This window comes from Teleopsis dalmanni, chromosome 1 (assembly GCF_002237135.1).
Source record: "Teleopsis dalmanni isolate 2A chromosome 1, ASM223713v2, whole genome shotgun sequence".
NCBI classification, from domain to species: domain Eukaryota; kingdom Metazoa; phylum Arthropoda; class Insecta; order Diptera; family Diopsidae; genus Teleopsis; species Teleopsis dalmanni.
This window is the reverse complement of record NC_051846.1, coordinates 224,735,651-224,747,613: the sequence shown is the minus strand read 5'-3', so window position 1 is coordinate 224,747,613 and position 11,963 is coordinate 224,735,651. Positions and strand designations below refer to the sequence as shown.

The 11,963-nt window shown below is 30.9% G+C and overlaps 2 long non-coding RNA genes across 2 annotated transcripts; both read right to left on the bottom strand.

The window, feature by feature from the left end:
* Nucleotides 1–4,489: 4,489 nt before the first annotated feature.
* On the bottom strand, nucleotides 4,490–5,366 carry LOC119667853. Its single transcript, XR_005251427.1, has 4 exons — nucleotides 5,324–5,366; nucleotides 4,773–4,859; nucleotides 4,631–4,702; nucleotides 4,490–4,568 (listed from the first exon to the last, which is right to left on the bottom strand). It is a non-coding gene; the product is annotated as an uncharacterized LOC119667853 (long non-coding RNA).
* Nucleotides 5,367–5,450: 84 nt separating this feature from the next.
* Nucleotides 5,451–6,578, bottom strand: LOC119667852. The gene is made up of 4 exons (XR_005251426.1): nucleotides 6,227–6,578; nucleotides 6,024–6,134; nucleotides 5,629–5,898; nucleotides 5,451–5,565 (listed from the first exon to the last, which is right to left on the bottom strand). It is a non-coding gene; the product is annotated as an uncharacterized LOC119667852 (long non-coding RNA).
* Nucleotides 6,579–11,963: the final 5,385 nt, after the last annotated feature.

Below are 11,963 nucleotides of genomic sequence, written 5' to 3'. Positions count from 1 at the left end.
GTGTCAGAATCTAAGCGCTGGCACACAACAAAATATGTACTTTAATCTGGTAAGCTACTTACTAAATTACTTACTTTGGAAAATATGTTATGGGCTGCCAATTTTTTTTTATACTAAAAGATACATTTGCTTATGGCTTTATTTGGAAAACGTAACAGATATAATTGGTAACTTGGTGAAAATATGAACTACAGACTTTACGAAAAGCATTAAGTAGTAGTTAATGTAGTCTCATTTATGTTGTCGAAATAAGACAAGACACATTTGAGACTTTAAAAAGTAGATTCATTGCGATATTCAGTAGCTTAAAAATTTCAGAAAAGAATTCTTGCGCAAAATAATTTACAATATTGGTTCCTAAATCCTATTCCGATTTTTTATCAAAAAATATTTATGCTTCTCTTGTGACATTTTTTCCAGTACTTATCCTGAACACTTCACTTTCGAGCTGCTGTGGTGGCTCTTTAACAAGAATTTATTGTTGCTACCTTAACATAATCATCAATTTTATGGATTAACACCGACACTATATCAACAAAAAATTCATTTAATTGTAGATACAATTTCAGTTTCATTTTTGAAGGCAGAAAATTAAACCAAACATCAAAACCACAAAACCGCCTCAAATCTATGCACACGATCTCAGCAGCCTAGTAAAACCCGACATTGAGAAGGAAAGTACCATAACTATGCTCTGATTTTTTCCTGGAATTTTAATTGAGTTGTCCGCATGTCACTTGATGTTGGTGCGTGATATACAACAAATCCCAAAGATAAAACAAGTCGTTGAGCCTGATTTGACTTTGTATCGATGCCGACTAGAGTAGACGCTTCCCAAAATTATCAAAATAGACTAACTGAAACAAAAGATATAAATTTATTTTACATTTTAGGTTTTTTTTTATTTTTTTCACACAGACAGGCATTAAAGTAAGTATTAATGTCCTGTTGTTATCCTTTTGCTCTTATGTCACCAGTTTTTTTTTTCTGTCTCTTCTTTTATGAGTCTTTATTTGGCTTGTCAAATAGTTATGCCAAGTGCAGAAATCTATTATTACTATCTGATGATGTTTTAATTGTCTCTGTATTCGGTAACAACAACGCTTTTGCTCAGCACAGCATTGGAATTGGAATCATACTGGCACCCATTTCGGAGCGAATTGAAGATTTCCTACTGTTTTGCCATTTTGCTTATCTTTTGGCAAATGATTAGTAGGAAATTTGTTGAGACTTTCATCCATGTATGCATCCATGTTGTATGACATTTATTCTTTGTATTACTACACTGTCTCTATACAAGTTTATGGAAATAAGAGTAAATTTCATAAAATTGGTACCAGACACGTACATCACTGGTTTATTTCAAGCTGCGCCAGTACTTTTTTACTTGCCGATATTTGAGGATACAGAATTTATTTGAATACTTTTATATATTTTAAATTATGATATGTAATTAAGAATTACTGAAGACCTCATTGATGTACTCGTTTTTTAGAGAGAAGAAAATGATGTATTTTGATACGGGTTAGTTTTTGAAAAAAAACAAAAAACCGTTTTGTACTCAAACCACAATGGTTGCAATTCTAAGAAGAAACTAGGAAATAAGATTTGGAAAAATTATTTTTAAAATGGATATCTGTGAATGGATAAATCCATAAATAATATCATTTTTGAAAACGACTTGTGTAAATTGGTCATGAAATATATACACTTTATAAAATTTTTACTGATACTAGAAAACAGGGTTTTGGGCTCCTAGTGCAGCGGAGCACTTAACTCGACGAAGAATAATGGATCTTTATAAAACAGCAAACAGTTTTTGAATTTTCCTTTAAATGAATAGGAACTCCTACTCAGCATTCTCAATCTGATTTAGAATGAATTGACTTCAAGAATATGGCTAAAGTCCTAGTAATAACTACAAAAATTATTTTCAACAATAATAAAAATCAAAACAATAATTAAATATAAGGAATTAAAATAGTAAGCAATAATTAAAATAGAAAGCCATACATAGGGATGATCATACTTGGTACATTCGAAAGTGCCGCAATGTAGCACTTTTGTATAATTTAGTGGAAAAAGTTTATAAGTGCAGGAATGTGATACATCTAGACTGATTCCTAAGAATTATTTTTAATATAATCATGGTTTTATATGATGGTTTTTCACTTTTTTCTTGCTTTGTTTTTAGTTACAAGAAATTAGAAATTTGCAAAAATTTCAGAGTCCTTTAATAGATATATAAGTTATGTCAAGAGTTGTGTAAGAAGTAACAATAAAAATATTTTATGGATTGTGTGATGAACTAAACATCAATTTTTTACTATCTACATCAGTTTGCAGGTTCAAGGTTTTAATCGTTGTGTAAGCAGACCTATGAATAATGTGTAAAATTCATTAAATAGATATATTTTTCTATGGACTCTGGAATATTTAATTTATCTACATACACCACCAAATTAATCTTATTGAAATTTTATACATTAATTTCGCATTAATTAAATTTTGAGAATGCATAAGAGCATACGTCACAGTGGATACATCTGGAATTATCTTCCCTGGATGAGTTTAAAAAGCAACTTATATCAATTGGCTATAAATTTAAATAAACATAAAACAAACTCAAATATTTCTAACTGAACCGAACCACATTGTAACCAAAACAGCCGCAATGGGACATTCAAAGTTGGGCCATGAAAAGTGGTGAGATTTTCAAAAAAAAGGGTGGTCAAGACATTCAAATACTTGTACGTTTAATAAAAAAGTTCTGGAAGTAAAAAGGCAATACGGTATACTTATAATTACAAAAGAAACGTGCAGTGTAGTTGTCCTTTACAAACGGATCACATGAAAAATAAAAATACGTAGAACAAAAAAAAAAAAATAAAATGAAATACAATAAAAAATAACGAAAATGTCCAACAAAATTTGATTTTTATCGCAATTCATTTGAATTTTATTGCGTACGAAATTTCCAACATTCGACACAATTCAACCCAAAATTCAAAAACCCAAAACTATTAAATGGCAACTACAGCAGCCATTTTACGGACATCCTTCCGCCACATTGAAACACACTTGCCAAGTGCGCATCAACCTAAACAGCGCTCGTCCTTCGGTTGCCTTTTGGATTGAGCTTGTTAACGACTTGGGGTGCTGTTACGGCTGTGGTGCACGTTTCTTGGCCACGTTGGCGTCATTTTCTGAGCAATAAAATAAACATTCAGGAATGATGAAATCAAGCTAAACGATTCTAGCTTTTGTTTGTTCTTTTTTGACCATTGGATTTTGTTTTATTCAAGTTTTACTGTAGCTCACATAATTTCATTTTTGTTGGGAATTGAGAAGAAAATAAATAGGAAAACTCCAGGGTCTATAAACGGGACTACATCGAAGGTAATCGATGTGTTTTTTTTTCTCCATGAATGGCATTGTTCAATAACGCATTGCATTTTTGAAAGGGGTTTTGAAGTTAAGGAAAAGGAATTTATTTATATTTAAATTTTAATTAAAGTAAATGAAATAAAATGTTGATAAAATGAATAAAATATTAATTAAATATTTACTTATACATTAACATAAAATAAAACCCAACAAGTGAATTTGTTAATAAAAATTTCATAGCAAATTAACAAAAACTCCAGAAAAATGTGCGAACACAAAAGTCAAGTACGGTTTTGGGTCACTTGGTTAAGGAGCGCTGACTCTGAGCTTCAAATTTGACAGGGTACGAGTTGGATTCCTGGTACTTGCAGTCTCAAAAAATTATTCATGAATAATTAAATACAAAAATTATTTCCAAGACCACTGATGATGGGTATTTGCCAATACTCGAAACAGCTGTATGTTCAACCAAAAATTCAATTAATTAAAATAATATAAAAATAATTTTTGTTGTTGTAGCTAACTACTGTTTGAAAATCTTTTTAAAAAATATTCAGCAAAATTTTATATAAAATCCGTTATTAAAGTAGCAATAGATTGCTTCTGGAGTTCAGTGAGCAATTCAATAGGAATTGTCCATTCGCTTAGTGCTAACCGAAGAGTGACCACAGAGAAATTTTTTTAGAGAGGAGAAATCGTTATGTTATGTCACCATTGTTGAGATGGCAACACAACTAATCTACTACTAACCCCCGGTTTTATTCCATTTTTATATATGTAGTTCTATGTATGTCTATATGTAGTTGGAGTATTAATCAGGCACCTCAGACATAAACTTTTTTATCTTATGAAGATAAATAAATCTTCATAAATAAATAAATTGGGAACACATAAATTTATAAAAAAAAACGTCATAGATTTTTTATTTATTTTTAATTTTGTACAAAAAGAGTTAAGAATTTTCTTGCATCAAAAATATGGTTTACTGGATTGAATGAAAGTACTCTGTTATAAAATCTGAAAAGATATTATTTTGTGGTTTCTTATTTAAATAAAAGTAAAATATAGTACCATAACTTACATACCATTCATTATACAGGTATGCAATATTTATTAATGAAAGAAGCCAGGTCCATATATACTGGACCTTAATAATTTGGTAGTCTCTACTATTAATTTTTCTAGAGAACAGTTATCAACATTAAAATAGGTTTTGATAATGACTAATAATCAATTAACTTACATATCAATTTCAGCATAAATAAATCCAGAATATATTGGTAGATAATTTAGTTAAAGTCATCGTACCAATATCCTGAGAAATATATTTGTAAAAATACTTTTGATGCACATTATTATATAAACTATACGATGATTTAACTTACATGTAAGTCACAAAGTATAATTTTGGTCCATGCATCAAATAAATTTATGGAAAATTTTACGGTACACATATGTATCCAGTATGTATCCTTCAAAAAAGATAATATGGTTTAATGATATAAAGATTGTGTGTAATAAATATTGGTTGGTCAGGTTAGGTTAGGTCAGAGTGGTTGCCTTGTGAAGTAAAAGTCATTTAGTTACACATACAGGTTTGTTGTGATGCTACAGATGAGCTGCTATCCGTTCGCTAGACTCGAAGGGGACTAACTTATAGGTAAAAGTTGTGCTCAAACCTCCAGTCTCTTAACTAAACTGGAACTTTGTCCCTGCCATGCCCTCATAACTAAATAATGGTTACAAAATCATGTATACTGAATATACTAAATGTAGGTATACTGTACTGAATTGTACAATGACAAAATGCGGTCACAGTGGTGGTTATCACTGGTAATAGCATCGAAAAAATATATATATCAGTGAAATATACAATATCAGTGGTTCTCAACCTAAGAAGTTTATATGTTAAATTTTGGTTGGTTAGTCAACTTACTTGTAGTTTACAGGATATAACACATGTTAACCCTTATCTCAGCGATCAATGTGCATTATTCTATGGAATATTTATGAGTAAAATGATATAAATACTTTAATAGATTGTTCGGTTTGTTAACTTAATTATCCAGCGTTAATAGAAGTTTTTTAAAAATACATTAGTTTTTGTGGTTTTTCGGTGGTAAAAAATCTCAGGACGTAAAGTAACTTTATAAATAGTATTGGTTGATTCAGTCAGACCTAAAAGTCGATAATTTTATAATGGTATTGCTCGATAAGCTATTAATACATATTGGTACTTACAGAAAGTTCAGGAGCATTTGGTAGCTTCAGTAAATTCATTGGTACACTTTTCTAAGATATATAATGACTATAAATACTTTTAACATAATGTCACTAAATCAATGGGTTATTCGGTTAGTTAACTCATTTCTATAAATTACAGTAACAAGTTTGATTGCATCCGTCATTCCAGGTGTTGTACTTAGAGAAGGTAATTGAATATAGTTGGTTGGGTAGTAGTAGGAGCGTAGGAGGAGTAGGAGAGTGTATTAGTGTTGTTGGAAGAACCATCTAAATATGACAAAAGTGTTAAAAAAAATTTATTTAAACAAATAATTTAAATAACTTAAACTGCTATTACTGGGGTCCAAGTAGTTTGAAACTTCCCAAGAAAGTCAATTTTAATTTATATTTACCTGTGTAAGTGTAGTCTGTTATATAAAAATAAAAAAGATGTATATCGTTTAGTTAAGTCTCCTCTGTATTCTCCTCGTTCCAAGAGAAGATACGCATAAGTTGGTCCCACACTTGAAATGAAATCATCATTAAAAATCGTTGAACTTTTTTATACTTAAAGCGTTATATATATATAACTATAAGTATAGTAAGTTATACTTACTGGCGCCTAACCATGTGGTTGAGCGTTTGCTGGAGTGTTTCAGGTGCAACGGATGTATCTTTACTTTTGACTGAACACGCCGTTGTTTTCTTGGTTTCTTTTTGGCAGATATGCGACTGGTAAGGTGTTTTTTAATTCGAAGTGTATTGCTACGATTAACACGGGATTGACGTGCGATGCGTGACAAACGTCCTGAACCAGACGGTGCATATTTGAGTTTTTCCTTAGCACTCATCTTACGCCACTTAGCTCCACCACGCTTGGCTATTTCTACACTGCTGAGATGACGATTTTCAGCTCTAAACTTCTGTAGAAATTTTAAAAATGGGTTGGTGGTTGGCATGACTTTAAAACTAAAAAAAAAAGGATAATGATGTTAATATAATATATATTAAGTGAAATCTATATAATTTGATATATGTTAATTTCTTTACTAAATATTCAATTAATCTTATTTTACTGTCCAGACCTCTATATGCAAGACTAGACTTGCAAGATTGAGGTAGAATGTAAAATTTTTAGTTCTGTGAATGCCATTATTATAATATCATTAATGAATAATTTCCTAGTGATGATTATTATTATAACTGATTTAAGCTTAGCACAGTAATGCGTTTATCACAAACGCACTAGGACTCAACAATTTATTGTCCTTAGATAGGATGCTAAGGATGCATTATGTATTGGTTTCTGGCAAATGTGTAATAAATAAATATAGCACATGCAATAAAATTGATAACTTCATCTGCTACTTAAGTTCCAATTATTCACTCTAAATTAAAAATACAAAAATTACTTTTCGTATTTGAAGAACAACTGAAACTGCCAAATGCATCCGCAATATAAATCAAAATATCCACAAAAAAGATCCTTGATGAAATGTTTCAAAATGCAGTTCCTGGCCATATGTGCATAAAATTTTTGTCCATCTCGATACAGTAGCGTACAGTATGCAATTCGTAAATTTTTTATTTATTTTTATTGTCAGCAGAAACGATAACATTCCTTTTGTAATTCGTTGTCATTTGGCTGTAATGAATGTCTTCCATAACTCATTGAAATCTCAAGAAACATCCTTCCAAATGAGTACTGAAGCGACCGTTGATGCTCTGAAGCAAACAATATTTTTATTATTAAATGGGCGATGGCTTCATTGTTGTCGGCATAATATCAGGCAATTGTGTGTATTTGGCCAAGAAAATTGCCACTTCGTTTGTAATTGTTCCAATAGAGCATGGACACCAGCAGCGTGTGTGTGGTTCCAGTAAATTTCGGCTAACGCTGGCAATAATGCTGCAGTAACCCCAAGATATAATAATGGGCAATGATGTCATTGTAGTGTCTTTATATGTTTGCAGAGACAATTAAATGTGTGCTTATTGTCATTTCCTGTTCCTGCTTTGTTTAGATAGAGCCATAGTTTTCAGTTAGACATTCTATGTGCTATGAAATATTTTAGGGCACTATGTCCAATACAAAAAATATTTATAAACAATAATAAAATACACATACGATTATTTTGGTTGGCCACTTAAACCAAGTATTTGGAAAAAAATTCAATTGATTTCAGCTATTCTTTTTTTAAGACAAACATAAAAACTTTTAACAACGTTTCAAAGGAGAGAATACCCAGGAAAATCATTTCAGTATTGTTTGTTCTTATGGGAGGTCCTTTTTTATGTTGCACATAAAAAGTCCAGCTTTTACAATATCCATTAAATTGGTCAATAAGGCAAAAACAGTAACGTTTACTTATTTTCCAAATCACATTTTCTGTTTAAGATTCTGGCAGTGGTCAGAAGTGTTCCTGGTTGGTTCCATTAAGTTTTACGGCTTTGGAAACGTTTATTTAGCTTCTCTTGACTAAACGTTTGCTTTAACGATCATGGTTATGGGTTTCTCAAATTTTATTACCTTAAGGAAACATTTTTGCAAATGATTTGCTCTAAAGAAATTTTCACAATCATTAGAATTTACCGATTAGAATTTATTGAACGTTTTCGGATTGATTGGGGAAGAGAAGAGTTTTTAAGATTCTGGAGTACATAAATGTTAAAATTGAATTGATAATGTGATTTATTTATACATAAAAAAAAATTTAGTAAAGCAAAAATTATATTTGCAATATATTAAATATAGCTATGCACTTTTATTAGTAGGTAAAACAGTAGAAAAATGTACTTATAAGCTTGAAAAAGATAAAATTGAACTAAGCAGCGGTGTTTAAAACCAAAAAATACTGATCTCTATATGTGCACTTCACAAGAACAGAAAAAATAACATTACTTATTAATTGTAAACTGCTTGGATATTTGGATATGAGTTGGATGACGCTAGATATAAAATTAAGTTGGAAGGGACATATGAGCAGCTGGTGACTAAGCGATGAAATCATTTCGCCATTGTCGTAAGTTTCGTGATGCAATAAAAATTTACATCAACTTGTAGTGATAACACTAAGCGACCTTCCAATGTCATTATCGTTCATTTGTTCCAAATTGCAATATAACTCATTTTCACGGGTCAAATTCACGTAAGCAAACTAAGGCTTACTAATGAATAAGAATCGGATATACCTTTGTGTTCCCAAAAAGAGCCACTCACAGGCAGCCCTCAAGAGCCCTGCTGTTACTGTGGTGATCCACATTTTCACTTTACACCTTTGATAATGCTTTGACTATACTTTAGTTAAAAGAAAAATAGTTTTGAGATTATGTGGTATTGTGGCGTTGGTGTAGTGAGTACATATTTGCGTATCAGCTCATAGGGTTGGGTTCTTGTAACCTAATCGTAATCTTCTTTGTAAATGAATGTAGTCAGTAGGGTCAGAAATCCTTCAATGTACCTAAATTTTTGTTATTAAATTTCTATGAGAAAACGACTGTTAATATCAAATCCATAAAAATTTTTTATCCGAAATTCCACGTATTGCATAAGTTTTGTAAATTCTTTTCCAAACCACCTTTATCGTAACTCCTATAAATTATACCGATTTTAGTCTTAAAAATCTATATTAATTTGTTGATTAATATATTTGATTGATTTCTCGTCTGTCCATAGACATTGTTTTATTATTAATACACATCAAAATACTCAACTCTCTGCAGAAATTTACATTTCTACCACGAACCCAATGGGTTCCACAACAATGAAATCTACATTCCCTCCGTCTGCGTTGTACGTTACGTCTTCCAAATACCATCGCAAACTTTCCACCGTTCCTATCAAATAAATTTATTAAAGGACTGAACCTGGAATCCGACGACCGAAACCTCCTCGACGAGTCAATAAGGAACTTCGTTCCTTATAAATTGCAACTGGGTGATATTAGCATGGATTTTTTGGAATCCGATAGCAGTTTTCGACTGGGTTTTCACTAACTACAGACTTTGCAATGCGGTATGCCATTTCTATTTTAGCTCTGGTCATTAGGAACTTCATTCCTTATAAATTGCAACTGGGTGATATTACCATGTCTGTTAGTCTAAGAAAATGATTTCGGATATGTAAGATATTTGGACTTTACTTTGTTGTTGCAAAAACTTCCTATCCATAACAAATTTATTGTTTTAATGTGAAGGAATAATTTCTAAGAATTTTTAATAAAATCCTAAAAAGACATTAGAGAAAAATTAACTTTTAGCCAAAACTCAATATAAAATCGACGAAAAAAGACACCACATGCCGCAACTATAATGAAACTGTTGACTCCTGCAATCTGTCATCACGAAATTGCAAATTATCCTTTTCCTGCCAATTGCCAGTAATAACAACGGGGTGAAGGCCAATTATAATATATTTTTGCAATTTAGAAGTCAACTAAGTAATGAAAGGATAATATTAATAAATATCTGCAATATTAACTGGAAAACGCACAGAGTGTGATGGCTAAAAAATGCGTTTTCTATAGAAAAATTGCTCATAAAAAATAAAAGGATTCGCTAGGGTTAGTTTAGGGTTATTTCGCAAGGGTTTTTGTGTCGCAAAAAGTATTATAAAAATAGTAATTGAATGCAATATTGCAATATTGTGCATTGAATGCAGTAAAAAAAAATAGGTTGCTACCTGTCAAAAAAATGTTTATTTTTTCTAAAATGAATTGAACATATTATCAGCATTTACAATAAATGAAGCTGTATCCTTTAGCTAAAGTCAAGGCTTTTGTGGTGTAAAAGTCAATTTTTATTATAATCAACCATTTTTTTGGTATATTTTCTAGTAAAAAAGTATATCCTTTATGACTTTCTGGTTTGCATTTTAATTTTTTCAGATTCCTACATTAAAGTTTTATGGGTGAATATTGTTTATAACCTGCAAATTTAGTTATATAAAGTACTGTGCTCTTTTTTATTAAATTTCATTTAACAGTGAGTTTTAAGTTTCCTCATAGTACGCCCCTCTAGCACATTGTACTCCTTTATGTTCCGTTATAAAATCACGAGCACATATTCGTATATATGTGTTATCCTTTCGTACCCTTTGATACACATGTGCATTCCATTGACACAATGTTGCAGTGACAGCTTGAAAAATAATAACCCAACAATTTATAGAATTTATACACCCAACGTTAAAATATAAAAAGTAAATTTGTATAAATATATTGTATATATAGATATGAGAGGCAGCACAATAAAAAAAAATCACAACAATCATAAATTTGGCATGTCTAATGATACCATATCACATGTTGGTCCTGCAGAGACATGCGTATGCCTCGGTCATATACAATATATTCACATCCCGTCCATACGAATAAATCGGTTACATATTCGGTGATTTTTTTAACTTTATGGTTGATTTCAATTTCTTTTACTTTGTCTTGTTTTTACATTCCAGTTTTATGTGGTCATAAAAATCCTTTCTAATTTTTTTATATAAAGGATTTAATATCCTTTTTTGTGACTGTTGACGCGTCATTTTTGGCCGCAGACCAATTTAAAAATTTTGATTTATAATTTTATTTTTGCTCGCTGCTCTATTTTGGCCATTTTCATGGTTGTTTATTGTGACAAGTGCGTTTATTGACTCATGGGAATCATTCAAAAATTTTAAAGGTTCGCAAAATTTTCAACGGTTCGAAAAATTGGAAGGGTGGCGAACATTTCCACTGACGCCCCCTGTGCAAAATTTTAAACTTCGTCAATTTATAGTGGAAATGTGTTATTAAACTTCTATGCTAGACTAATCAGGAAGCTAAAATAGATGGGCATGTGAAAGGTCTGTATTATTTAGAGAAAGCAGCAGTCCCATTTGCAAAAAAATTTATGAATCTTTCAGAAATTGACAAGGCGTCAAGAGGATGTTACTTATACAGCATAAGTTATGACGAGTTGTTAAGAGACTTTTAAATATATTGGGTATGGGAATTAAATCCTATCCCAGGTACTTTGTAAATAATTTTAATACAGTAAAAAAAAATGAAGCATATGCTAGAGCATTTAAATTACAGATTTTCTTTGACAGATTTTTAATAAACATAATTTTGGTATTTTATAGACTTTGCTAACTGTCAAAATAATAATTCGATAATTTTAAAAAAATGTAGGGTTACATATATATATATATATAAATGTATTGTAGGAGTGGTAATATTACAAAATCCTATCAGCATAAGAGTACATAGAATATCAAAAGAAAACCAGGTTAGATTAAGTTATAGCGGCGATTGTAAGGATTAATGCAATTGGACTGGTATTGTATCGTTTCACGAAAGCAGTACTGAAATTCCTTGCTG